Source organism: Ranitomeya variabilis, chromosome 1 (assembly GCF_051348905.1).
Source record: "Ranitomeya variabilis isolate aRanVar5 chromosome 1, aRanVar5.hap1, whole genome shotgun sequence".
NCBI classification, from domain to species: Eukaryota; Metazoa; Chordata; class Amphibia; order Anura; family Dendrobatidae; genus Ranitomeya; species Ranitomeya variabilis.
This window is the reverse complement of record NC_135232.1, coordinates 10,216,367-10,229,195: the sequence shown is the minus strand read 5'-3', so window position 1 is coordinate 10,229,195 and position 12,829 is coordinate 10,216,367. Positions and strand designations below refer to the sequence as shown.

At 60.0% G+C, this 12,829-nt stretch overlaps 2 protein-coding genes across 4 annotated transcripts in view; both read right to left on the bottom strand.

Moving 5' to 3' along the window:
• The window catches only part of LOC143793553 (uncharacterized), a 351,737-nt gene extending 339,076 nt beyond the window's left edge, over positions 1 to 12,661 (bottom strand). The window contains exon 1 of the mRNA XM_077280622.1: positions 12,561 to 12,661. The gene's annotated coding sequence lies outside the window, so the exon portion shown is untranslated. The remainder of the gene's footprint in view (positions 1 to 12,560) is intronic.
• Positions 1 to 12,829, bottom strand: part of LOC143793543 (uncharacterized) — a 122,835-nt gene that overhangs the window by 34,849 nt on the left and 75,157 nt on the right. Inside the window, exon 1 of one of the 3 annotated variants that reach the window (XM_077280607.1) lies at positions 12,431 to 12,713. The exons of 1 other annotated variant lie outside the window; for it this stretch is intronic. The gene's annotated coding sequence lies outside the window, so the exon portion shown is untranslated. Of the gene's footprint in view, positions 1 to 12,388; positions 12,714 to 12,829 lie in introns of those variants that run through there. One more of the 3 variants, XM_077280608.1, reaches the window with a different exon arrangement.

Below are 12,829 nucleotides of genomic sequence, written 5' to 3'. Positions count from 1 at the left end.
CCTGCTGCCCTCTCTTGGGTTTCCCCGCTGCCCTCTCCCAGGATCCCCCGCCGCTCTCTCCCGGGATCCCCCGCCGCCCTCTCCCAGGATCCCCTGCTGCCCTCTCTTGGGTTTCCCTGCTGCCCTCTCCCAGGATCCCCCGCCGCTCTCTCCCGGGATCCCCCGCCGCCCTCTCCCAGGATCCCCTGCTGCCCTCTCTTGGGTTTCCCCGCTGCCCTCTCCCAGGATCCCCCGCCGCTCTCTCCCGGGATCCCCCGCCGCCCTCTCCCGGGATCCCCCGCCGCCCTCTCCCAGGATCCCCTGCTGCCCTCTCTTGGGTTTCCCTGCTGCCCTCTCCCAGGATCCCCCGCCGCTCTCTCCCGGGATCCCCCGCCGCCCTCTCCCAGGATCACCTGCTGCCGTCTTCTTGGGTTTCCCCGCTGCCCTCTCCCAGGATCCCCCGCCGCTCTCTCTCGGGATCCCCCGCCGCCCTCTCCCAGGATCCCCTGCTGCCCTCTCTTGGGTTTCCCCGCCGCTCTCTCCCGGGATCCCCCGCCGCCCTCTCCCAGGATCCCCCGCCGCCCTCTCCCAGGATCCCCTGCTGCCCTCTCTTGGGTTTCCCCGCCGCCCTCTCCCAGAATCCCCCGCCGCCCTCTCCCAGAATCTCCCGCCGCTCTCTCCCGGGATCCCCCGCCGCCCTCTCCCAGGATACCCTGCTGCCCTCTCTTGGCTTTCCCTGCTGCCCTCTCCCAGGATCCCCCGCCGCCCTCTCTCAGGATCCCCTGCTGCCCTCTCTTGGGTTTCCCCGCCGCCCTCTCCCAGAATCCCCCGCCGCCCTCTCCCGGGATCCCCCGCCGCCCTCTCCCAGGATCCCCTGCTGCCCTCTCCCAGGATCCCCTGCTGCCCTCTCTTGGGTTTCCCTGCTGCCCTCTCCCAGGATCCCCCGCCGCCCTCTCCCGGGGATGGGATCCGCCGCCGCCTTCTCCTGGGTTTCCCCGCTTCCCTCTCCCAGGATCCCCTTCTGCCCTCTTTTGGGTTTCCCCGCTGCCCTCTCCCAGAATCCCCCGCCGCCCTCTCCCAGGATCCCCTGCTGCCCTCTCTTCGGTTTCCCTGCTGCCCTCTCCCAGGATCCCCCGCCGCCCTCTCCCAGGATCCCCTGCTGCCCTCTCTTGGGTTTCCCTGCTGCCCTCTCCCAGGATCCCCCGCCGCTCTCTCCCGGGATCCCCCGCCACCCTCTCCCAGGATCCCCTGCCGCCCTCTCCCAGGATCCCCCGCCGCCCTCTCCCAGAATCCCCCGCCGCTCTCTCCCGGGATCCCCCGCCGCCCTCTCCCAGGATCCCCCGTCGCCCTCTCCCGGGGATGGGATCTGCCGCCGCCTTCTCCTGGGTTTCCCCGCTTCCCTCTCCCAGGATCCCCCGTCGCTCTCTCCCGGCATCCCCAGTCGCCCTCTCCCGGGAACCCCCGCCGCCCTCTTTTGGGTTTCCCCGCCGCCCTCTCCCAGAATCCCACGCCGCCCTCTCCCAGAATCCCCCGCCGCTCTCTCCCCGGATCCCCCGCCGCCCTCTCCCAGGATACCCTGCTGCCCTCTCTTGGGTTTCCCTGCTGCCCTCTCCCAGGATCCCCTGCCGCCCTCTCCCAGGGATGGGATCCGCCGCCGCCTTCTCCTGGGTTTCCCCGCTTCCCTCTCCCAGGATCCCCCGCCGCTCTCTCCTGGGATCCCCCGGTGCCCTCTTTTGGGTTTCCCCGCTGCCCTCTCCCAGAATCCCCCGCCGCCCTCTCTCAGGATCCCCTGCTGCCCTCTCTTGGGTTTCCCCGCCGCCCTCTCCCAGGATCCCCTGCTGCCCTCTCTTGGGTTTCCCTGCTGCCCTCTCCCAGGATCCCCCGCCGCTCTCTCCCGGGATCCCCTGCTGCCCTCTCTTGGGTTTCCCCGCCGCCCTCTCCCGGGATCCCCTGCTGCCCTCTCTTGGGTTTCCCCGCCGCTCTCTCCCGGGATCCCCTGCTGCCCTCTCTTGGGTTTCCCCGCCACTCTCTCCCGGGATCCCCCGCCGCCCTCTCCCAGGATCCCCTGCTGCCCTCTCTTGGGTTTCCCTGCTGCCCTCTCCCAGGATCCCCCGCCGCCCTCTCCCGGGATCCCCTGCTGCCCTCTCCCAGGATCCCCCGCCGCCCTCTCCCAGGATCCCCCGCCGCCCTCTCCCAGGATCCCCCGCCGCCCTCTCCCAGGATCCCCTGCTGCCCTCTCTTGGGTTTCCCCGCCGCTCTCTCCCGGGATCCCCCGCCGCCCTCTCCCAGGATCCCCTGCTGCCCTCTCTTGGGTTTCCCTGCTGCCCTCTCCCAGGATCCCCCGCTGCTCTCTCCCGGGATCCCCTGCTGCCCTCTCTTGGGTTTCCCCGCCGCCCTCTCCCGGGATCCCCTGCTGCCCTCTCTTGGGTTTCCCCGCCGCTCTCTCCCGGGATCCACTGCTGCCCTCTCTTGGGTTTCCCCGCCGCTCTCTCCCGGGATCCCCCGCCGCCCTCTCCCAGGATCCCCTGCTGCCCTCTCTTGGGTTTCCCTGCTGCCCTCTCCCGGGATCCCCCGCCGCCCTCTCCCAGGATCCCCTGCTGCCCTCTCTTGGGTTTCCCCGCTGCCCTCTCCCAGGATCCCCCGCCGCTCTCTCCCGGGATCCCCCGCCGCCCTCTCCCAGGATCCCCTGCTGCCCTCTTGGGTTTCCCCGCTGCCCTCTCCCAGGATCCCCCGCCGCTCTCTCCCGGGATCCCCCGCCGCCCTCTCCCGGGATCCCCCGCCGCCCTCTCCCGGGATCCCCCGCCGCCCTCTCTTGGGTTTCCCTGCTGCCCTCTCCCAGGATCCCCCGCCGCTCTCTCCCGGGATCCCCCGCCGCCCTCTCCCGGGATCCCCCGCCGCCCTCTCCCGGGATCCCCCGCCGCCCTCTCCCGGGATCCCCCGCCGCCCTCTCCCGGGATCCCCTGCTGCCCTCTCTTGGGTTTCCCCGCTGCCCTCTCCCAGGATCCCCCGCCGCTCTCTCTCGGGATCCCCCGCCGCCCTCTCCCAGGATCCCCTGCTGCCCTCTCTTGGGTTTCCCCGCTGCCCTCTCTTGGGTTTCCCCGCCGCTCTCTCCCGGGATCCCCTGCTGCCCTCTCTTGGGTTTCCCCGCTGCCCTCTCTTGGGTTTCCCCGCCGCTCTCTCCCGGGATCCCCCGCCGCCCTCTCCCAGGATCCCCTGCTGCCCTCTCTTGGGTTTCCCCGCCGCCCTCTCTTGGGATTCCCCGCCGCCCTCTCCCAGGATCCCCTGCTGCCCTCTCCCAGGATCCCCCGCTGCTCTCTCCCGGGATCCCCCGCCGCCCTCTCCCAGGATCCCCTGCTGCCCTCTCTTGGGTTTCCCCGCTGCCCTCTCCCAGGATCCCCCGCCGCTCTCTCCCGGGATCCCCCGCCGCCCTCTCCCAGGATCCCCTGCTGCCCTCTCTTGGGTTTCCCTGCTGCCCTCTCCCAGGATCCCCCGCCGCTCTCTCCCGGGATCCCCCGCTGCCCTCTCCCGGGATTCCCCGCCGCCCTCTCTTGGGTTTCCCCGCTGCCCTCTCTTGGGTTTCCCCGCTGCCCTCTCCCAGGATCCCCCGCCGCTCTCTCTCGGGATCCCCCGCCGCCCTCTCCCAGGATCCCCTGCTGCCCTCTCTTGGGTTTCCCCGCCGCTCTCTCCCGGTATCCCCCGCCGCCCTCTCCCAGGATCCCCTGCTGCCCTCTCTTGGGTTTCCCCGCTGCCCTCTCTTGGGTTTCCCCGCCGCTCTCTCCCGGGATCCCCCGCCGCCCTCTCCCAGGATCCCCTGCTGCCCTCTCTTGGGTTTCCCCGCTGCCCTCTCTTGGGTTTCCCCGCCGCTCTCTCCCGGGATCCCCCGCCGCCCTCTCCCAGGATCCCCTGCTGCCCTCTCTTGGGTTTCCCCGCTGCCCTCTCTTGGGTTTCCCCGCCGCCCTCTCCCAGGATCCCCTGCCGCCCTCTCCCAGGATCCCCCGCCGTTCTCTCCCGGGATCCCCCGCCGCCCTCTCCCAGGATCCCCTGCTGCCCTCTCTTGGGTTTCCCCGCTGCCCTCTCCCAGGATCCCCCGCCGCCCTCTCCCGGGATCCCCTGCTGCCCTCTCTTGGGTTTCCCCGCTGCCCTCTCCCAGGATCCCCCGCTGCCCTCTCCCGGGATCCCCCGCTGCCCTCTCCCGGGATCCCCCGCCGCTCTCTCCCGGGATCCCCCGCCGCCCTCTCCCAGGATCCCCTGCTGCCCTCTCTTGGGTTTCCCTGCTGCCCTCTCCCAGGATCCCCCGCCGCTCTCTCCCGGGATCCCCCGCCGCCCTCTCCCAGGATCCCCTGCTGCCCTCTCTTGGGTTTCCCCGCTGCCCTCTCCCAGGATCCCCCGCCGCTCTCTCCCGGGATCCCCCGCCGCCCTCTCCCGGGATCCCCCGCCGCCCTCTCCCGGGATCCCCCGCCGCCCTCTCCCGGGATCCCCTGCTGCCCTCTCTTGGGTTTCCCTGCTGCCCTCTTCCAGGATCCCCCGCCGCTCTCTCCCGGGATCCCCCGCCGCCCTCTCCCGGGATCCCCCGCCGCCCTCTCCCAGGATCCCCTGCTGCCCTCTCTTGGGTTTCCCCGCTGCCCTCTCCCAGGATCCCCCGCCGCTCTCTCTCGGGATCCCCCGCCGCCCTCTCCCAGGATCCCCTGCTGCCCTCTCTTGGGTTTCCCCGCCGCTCTCTCCCGGGATCCCCCGCCGCCCTCTCCCAGGATCCCCTGCTGCCCTCTCTTGGGTTTCCCCGCTGCCCTCTCTTGGGTTTCCCCGCCGCTCCCTCCCGGAATCCCCCGCCGCCCTCTCCCAGGATCCCCTGCTGCCCTCTCTTGGGTTTCCCCGCCGCCCTCTCTTGGGTTTCCCCGCCGCCCTCTCTTGGGTTTCCCCGCCGCCCTCTCCCAGGATCCCCTGCTGCCCTCTCCCAGGATCCCCCGCCGCTCTCTCCCGGGATCCCCCGACGCCCTCTCCCGGGATCCCCTGCTGCCCTCTCTTGGGTTTCCCCGCTGCCCTCTCCCAGGATCCCCCGCCGCTCTCTCCCGGGATCCCCCGCCGCCCTCTCCCGGGATCCCCTGCTGCCCTCTCTTGGGTTTCCCTGCTGCCCTCTCCCGGGATCCCCCGCCGCTCTCTCCCGGGATCCCCCGCCGCCCTCTCCCGGGATCCCCTGCTGCCCTTTCTTGGGTTTCCCCGCTGCCCTCTCCCAGGATCCCCCGCCGCTCTCTCTCGGGATCCCCCGCCGCCCTCTCCCAGGATCCCCTGCTGCCCTCTCTTGGGTTTCCCCGCCGCTCTCTCCCGGGATCCCCCGCCGCCCTCTCCCAGGATCCCCTGCTGCCCTCTCTTGGGTTTCCCCGCTGCCCTCTCTTGGGTTTCCCCGCCGCTCTCTCCCGGGATCCCCCGCCGCCCTCTCCCAGGATCCCCTGCTGCCCTCTCTTGGGTTTCCCCTCTGCCCTCTCTTGGGTTTCCCCGCCGCTCTCTCCCGGGATCCCCCGCCGCCCTGTCATGAATCCCAATGGCTAGGGATAGCACAGGACAAGCAAAGTACAAATATATTACGGACGAGCTCTAGGGTGATGGAACCTGGGCTGACCGCTGCCCTACGCCTGACAAACGCAACTAGAGATAGCCAGGGAGCGTGCCTACGTTGGTTCTAGACGCCACGCACCAGCCTAAGAGCTAACTAGCACTGCAGAGAAAATAAAGACCTCACTTGCCTCCAGCGGAATGAACCCCAAAAGATATAGTTGCCCCCCACATGTATTGACGGTGAAATGAGAGGAAGGCACACACATAGAGATGATATATATAGTTTTAGCAAATTGAGGCCCGCTGTAAACTAGAAAGCAGAACGATACAAAAGGGGACTGAGCGGTCAGCAAAAAACCCTAATCAAAAAAACCATCCTGAGATTACAAGAACCCATGTGCCAACTCATGGCACATGGGGAGAACCTCAGTCCACTAGAGCTACCAGCTAGCATAGAGACATAATAAGCAAGCTGGACAAAAAACCAAACAACTGAAAATCAGCACTTAGCTTATCCTGAAAGATCTGGGAGCAGGTAGGCAGGAACCAAACAGAGCACATCTGAATACATTGATAGCCGGCAAGGGAAATGACAGAAAGGCCAGGTAAAACAGGAAACACCTAGCCACTGATGGACAGGTGGAAACCAAAGGCCGCAACCCACCAAAGTCACCCAGTACCAGCAGTAACCACCAGAGGGAGCCCACAAACAGAATCCACAACAGTACCCCCCCCTTGAGGAGGGGTCACCGAACCCTCACGAGAACCCCCAGGGCGATCAGGGTGAGCTCTATGGAAGGCGCGGACCAAATCAGTCGCATGAACATCGGAGGCGACCACCCAGGAATTATCCTCCTGACCATAACCCTTCCACTTAACCAAATACTGGAGTTTGCGTCTGGAAACACGAGAATCCAAGATCTTCTCAACAACATACTCCAATTCTCCCTCCACCAGCACCGGAGCAGGAGGCTCAACCGAAGGAACAACGGGCACCTCATACCTCCGCAACAACGACCGATGGAACACATTATGAATAGCAAACGATGCTGGGAGATCCAAACGAAAAGATACAGGGTTAAGAATCTCCGAGATCCTATAAGGACCGATGAACCGAGGCTTGAACTTAGGAGAAGAGACCTTCATAGGGACAAAACGAGAAGACAACCACACCAAATCCCCAACAAGAAGTCGGGGACCCACGCGGCGACGGCGATTAGCAAACTGCTGAGTCTTCTCCTGAGATAACTTCAAATTGTCCACCACCTGATTCCAAATCTGATGTAGCCTGTCCACCACCACGTCCACTCCAGGACAATCCGAAGGCTCCACCTGACCAGAGGAAAAACGAGGATGAAACCCCGAATTACAAAAAAAAGGAGAGACCAACGTGGCCGAACTAGCCCGATTATTAAGAGCAAATTCGGCCAGTGGCAAAAAAGCAACCCAGTCATCTTGATCAGCAGAAACAAAACACCTCAAATAAGTTTCCAAGGTCTGATTAGTTCGCTCCGTCTGGCCATTCGTCTGAGGATGGAATGCAGACGAGAAAGACAAATCAATGCCCATCTTGGCACAAAACGTCCGCCAAAATCTAGACACAAACTGGGATCCCCTGTCAGAAACGATATTCTCCGGAATCCCATGCAAACGAACCACGTTCTGAAAAAATAAAGGGACCAACTCAGAGGAGGAGGGCAACTTAGGCAAGGGCACCAAATGAACCATCTTAGAAAAGCGGTCACACACAACCCAGATAACGGACATTTTCTGTGAAACCGGGAGATCAGAAATAAAATCCATGGAAATGTGCGTCCAAGGCCTCTTCGGGATGGGCAAGGATAACAACAACCCACTGGCCCGAGAACAGCAAGGCTTAGCTCGAGCACACACTTCACAAGACTGCACAAAGGTACGCACATCCCTAGACAAGGAAGGCCACCAAAAAGACCTGGCCACCAAGTCTCTAGTACCAAATATTCCAGGATGACCAGCCAACACAGAAGAATGGACCTCGGAGATGACTCTACTGGTCCAATCATCCGGAACAAACAGTCTTTCTGGTGGACAACGATCCAGTTTATCCACCTGAAACTCCTGCAATGCACGTCGCAAGTCTGGGGATACGGCGGACAATATTACCCCATCCCTAAGGATACCAGTAGGCCCAGACTCTCCAGGAGAGTCAGGCACAAAACTCCTGGAAAGAGCATCTGCCTTCACATTCTTTGAACCTGGCAGGTATGAAACCACGAAATTGAAACGAGAAAAAAACAACGACCAACGAGCCTGTCTAGGATTCAAACGCCTGGCAGACTCAAGGTAAATGAGATTCTTGTGATCAGTCAAGACCACCACACGATGTTTAGCACCCTCAAGCCAATGACGCCACTCCTCAAATGCCCACTTCATGGCCAAAAGCTCCCGATTACCCACATCATAATTGCGCTCGGCGGGCGAGAATTTTCTAGAGAAGAATGCACATGGCTTCATCACCGAGCCATTAGAACTTCTCTGTGACAAAACCGCCCCCGCTCCAATCTCGGAAGCATCAACCTCAACCTGAAAAGGAAGTGAAACATCTGGTTGACACAACACAGGAGCAGAAGAAAACCGGCGCTTAAGTTCCTGAAAGGCCTCCACGGCCGCAGGAGACCAATCAGCAACATCAGCACCCTTTTTAGTCAAATCAGTCAAAGGTTTAACAATACTGGAAAAATTAGCAATGAACCGACGATAAAAATTAGCAAACCCCAAGAACTTCTGAAGGCTCTTAACAGATGTAGGTTGTGTCCAGTCACAAATCGCCTGAACCTTGACGGGATCCATCTCAATAGTAGAAGGAGAAAAAATGTACCCCAAAAAAGAAATCTTCTGGACTCCGAAGAGACACTTTGAGCCCTTCACAAACAGAGAATTGGCCCGCAGAACCTGAAACACCTTCCTGACCTGTAGAACATGAGACTCCCAGTCATCAGAAAACACCAAAATATCATCCAAATACACAATCATAAACTTATCCAGATATTCACGGAAAATATTGTGCATAAAGGACTGAAAGACTGACGGAGCATTGGAGAGTCCAAAAGGCATTACCAAATACTCAAAATGGCCCTCAGGCGTATTAAATGCGGTTTTCCACTCATCACCCTGTTTTATCCGCACCAGATTATACGCACCGCGAAGATCTATCTTAGTGAACTACCTAGCCCCCTTAATGCGAGCAAACAAATCAGTCAATAATGGCAATGGATACTGATACTTGACTGTAATCTTATTCAGAAGGCGATAATCTATACAAGGCCTCAGGGAACCATCTTTTTTTGCCACAAAAAAAAAAACCTGCTCCCAGAGGGGACGAAGATGGACGAATATGTCCCTTCTCCAAGGACTCCTTAATATAATTCCGCATAGCAGTATGCTCTGGCAGTGACAGATTAAATAAACGACCCTTAGGGAACTTACTGCCAGGAATCAATTCTATAGCACAGTCACAATCTCTATGCGGAGGGAGCGAATTGAGCTTAGGCTCCTCAAAAACATCCCTATAGTCAGACAAAAACGCAGGGATCTCAGAAGGAGTAGATGAAGCGATTGAAATCGGAGGTGCATAATCATGAACCCCCTGACATCCCCAGCTTAACACAGACATTGTTTTCCAGTCCAGGACAGGATTATGAGTTTGTAACCATGGCAGACCAAGCACTAGTACATCATGTAAATTATAAAGTACAAGGAAGCGAATCACCTCCTGATGAACGGGAGTCATGCGCATGGTCACTTGTGTCCAATACTGCGGTTTATTCATAGCCAATGGTGTAGAGTCAATTCCCTTCAGAGGAATAGGAACTTCCAGAGGTTCCAGACTAAAACCGCAGCGTTTAGCAAATGACCAATCCATAAGACTCAGGGCAGCGCCCGAATCCACATAGGCATCGACGGAAATGGAAGACAGTGAAAAAAATCAGAGTCACAGACAAAATGAACTTAGGCTGCAGAGTACCAATGGCAAAAGATTTATCAACCCTTTTTGTGCGTTTAGAGCATGCTGATATAACATGAGCTGAATCACCACAATAGAAACACAATCCATTTTTCCGCCTATAATTTTGCCGTTCACTTCTGGACTGAATTCTATCACATTGCATAGTCTCAGGTGCCTGTTCAGAAGACACCGCCAACTGGTGCACGGGTTTACGCTCCCGTAAACGCCGATCAATCTGAATGGCCATAGCCATAGACTCATTCAGACCTGTAGGCGTAGGGAACCCCACCATAATATCCTTAATGGCCTCAGAAAGACCATTTCTGAAGTTTGCAGCCAGGGCGCACTCATTCCACTGAGTAAGCACCGACCATTTCCGAAACTTCTGACAATATATCTCCGCTTCATCATGCCCCTGAGAGAGGGCTAATAAAGCCTTTTCAGCCTGAATCTCCAGGTTGGGTTCCTCATAGAGCAATCCCAATGCCAGAAAAAACGCATCCACACTGAGCAATGCAGGATCCCCTGGTGCCAATGCAAATGCCCAATTCTGAGGGTCGCCCCGCAGGAAAGATATTACAATCTTGACCTGTTGAGCAGGGTCTCCAGAGGAGCGAGATTTTAAAGAAAGAAACAATTTACAATTGTTCCTGAAATTCAGGAAGGTAGATCTATCTCCAGAAAAGAACTCTGGAATAGGAATTCTAGGTTCAGACATGGGAGTGTGAACAACAAAATCCTGTATATTTTGAACTTTTGCCGCGAGATTACTCAGGCTGGAAGCCAAACTCTGGACATCCATGTTAAACAGCTAAGATCAGAGCCATTCAAGGGTTAAGAGGAGGTAAGAAGCAGCTAGACAGCAATTAAGGGCTAGGCAGCAAAACTCTGAAGGGAAAAAAAAAAAAAAATGTCCCTTAAACACTTCTCTTTCTCCTGCTTCAGCCCAAACAATTAACACTTTGTTGGCCGGCTATACTGTCATGAATCCCAATGGCTAGGGATAGCACAGGACAAGCAAAGTACAAATATATTACGGACGAGCTCTAGGGTGATGGAACCTGGGCTGACCGCTGCCCTACGCCTGACAAACGCAACTAGAGATAGCCAGGGAGCGTGCCTACGTTGGTTCTAGACGCCACGCACCAGCCTAAGAGCTAACTAGCACTGCAGAGAAAATAAAGACCTCACTTGCCTCCAGAGGAATGAACCCCAAAAGGTATAGTTGCCCCCCACATGTATTGACGGTGAAACGAGAGGAAGGCACACACATAGAGATGATATATATAGGTTCAGCAAATTGAGGCCCGCTGTAAACTAGAAAGCAGAACGATACAAAAGGGGTCTGAGCGGTCAGCAAAAAACCCTAATCAAAAAACCATCCTGAGATTACAAGAACCCATGTGCCAACTCATGGCACATGGGGAGAACCTCAGTCCACTAGAGCTACCAGCTAGCATAGAGACATAATAAGCAAGCTGGACAAAAAACCAAACAACTGAAAATCAGCACTTAGCTTATCCTGAAAGATCTGGGAGCAGGTAGGCAGGAACCAAACAGAGCACATCTGAATACATTGATAGCCGGCAAGGAAATGACAGAAAGGCCAGGTAAAATAGGAAACACCCAGCCACTGATGGACAGGTGGAAACCAAAGGCCGCAACCCACCAAAGTCACCCAGTACCAGCAGTAACCACCAGAGGGAGCCCACAAACAGAATCCACAACACCGCCCTCTCCCAGGATCCCCTGCTGCCCTCTCTTGGGTTTCCCCGCCGCCCTCTCCCAGGATCCCCTGCTGCCCTCTCCCAGGATCCCCCGCCGCTCTCTCCCGGGATCCCCCGCCGCCCTCTCCCAGGATCCCCTGCTGCCCTCTCTTGGGTTTCCCCGCTGCCCTCTCCCAGGATCCCCCGCCGCTCTCTCCCGGGATCCCCCGCCGCCCTCTCCCAGGATCCCCTGCTGCCCTCTCTTGGGTTTCCCCGCCGCCCTCTCCCAGGATCCCCTGCTGCCCTCTCTTGGGTTTCCCCGCCGCTCTCTCCCGGGATCCCCTGCTGCCCTCTCTTGGGTTTCCCCGCCGCCCTCTCCCAGGATCCCCTGCTGCCCACTCTTGGGTTTCCCCGCTGCCCTCTCCCAGGATCCCCTGCTGCCCTCTCTTGGGTTTCCCCGCCGCTCTCTCCCGGGATCCACCGCCGCCCTCTCCCAGGATCCCCTGCTGCCCTCTCCCGGGATCCCCTGCTGCCCTCTCTTGGGTTTCCCCGCCGCTCTCTCCCGGGATCCCCCGCCGCCCTCTCCCGGGATCCCCTGCTGCCCTCTCTTGGGTTTCCCCGCCGCTCTCTCCCGGGATCCACCGCCGCCCTCTCCCAGGATCCCCTGCTGCCCTCTCTTGGGTTTCCCCGCCGCTCTCTCCCGGGATCCACCGCCGCCCTCTCCCAGGATCCCCTGCTGCCCTCTCTTGGGTTTCCCCGCCGCTCTCTCCCGGGATCCCCCGCCGCCCTCTCCCAGGATCCCCTGCTGCCCTCTCTTGGGTTTCCCCGCCGCTCTCTCCCGGGATCCCCCGCCGCCCTCTCCCAGGATCCCCTGCTGCCCTCTCTTGGGTTTCCCCGCCGCTCTCTCCCGGGATCCCCTGCTGCCCTCTCTTGGGTTTCCCCGCTGCCCTCTCCCAGGAATGGGATCCGCCGCTGCCTTCTGGGTTTCCCCAGTGATAAGCCCCAGTTCCCCGGTTCTGGTCGCACTTGTATCACTGTGTGTGGAAAGGGCCGGACGTCACTGGATCAGACCCCGGTCTCTGCTCTGCCCTAAGGCCGACGCTCTGACTGCAGATAACCGGAGGAACCACAGACCCCTGTAGGACCCCGGCCAATCATAGAGGGGAACCACAACCACAGGGGCCGCTGCCACCTGCCCTCACACCGACACCTGCAGTCACCGCGGCGTCTGCACACGGATCTGACCAAATACTGAACGTGTGAGCGCGGCCTCAGCCAGACAGGTGACAGCGCAGAGGAGCAGCACCGACACACGGGGAATCAGAACACAGGAATCTCACCGGAATGGCGGGAAATCTGCTGCTGGCTGACACCAGAGAACACGAGCTGCACACAGCCAGGACGGAGCTGCTGCACTGAGAGCTGAAGGACCTGTGGTGACGTCACCGTCATGTGATCAGGGGGCGGGGCTCAGGAGAGAAGTGGTGAAGGACCTGCGGTAACGTTGCCGTCATGTGATCAGGTGAGGAGTTTAAAGAGAGGTAAAGTCTTCCTCCTGCGTTGATCACATGACAGTGACGTCACCACAGGTCCTTCACCACTTATCTCC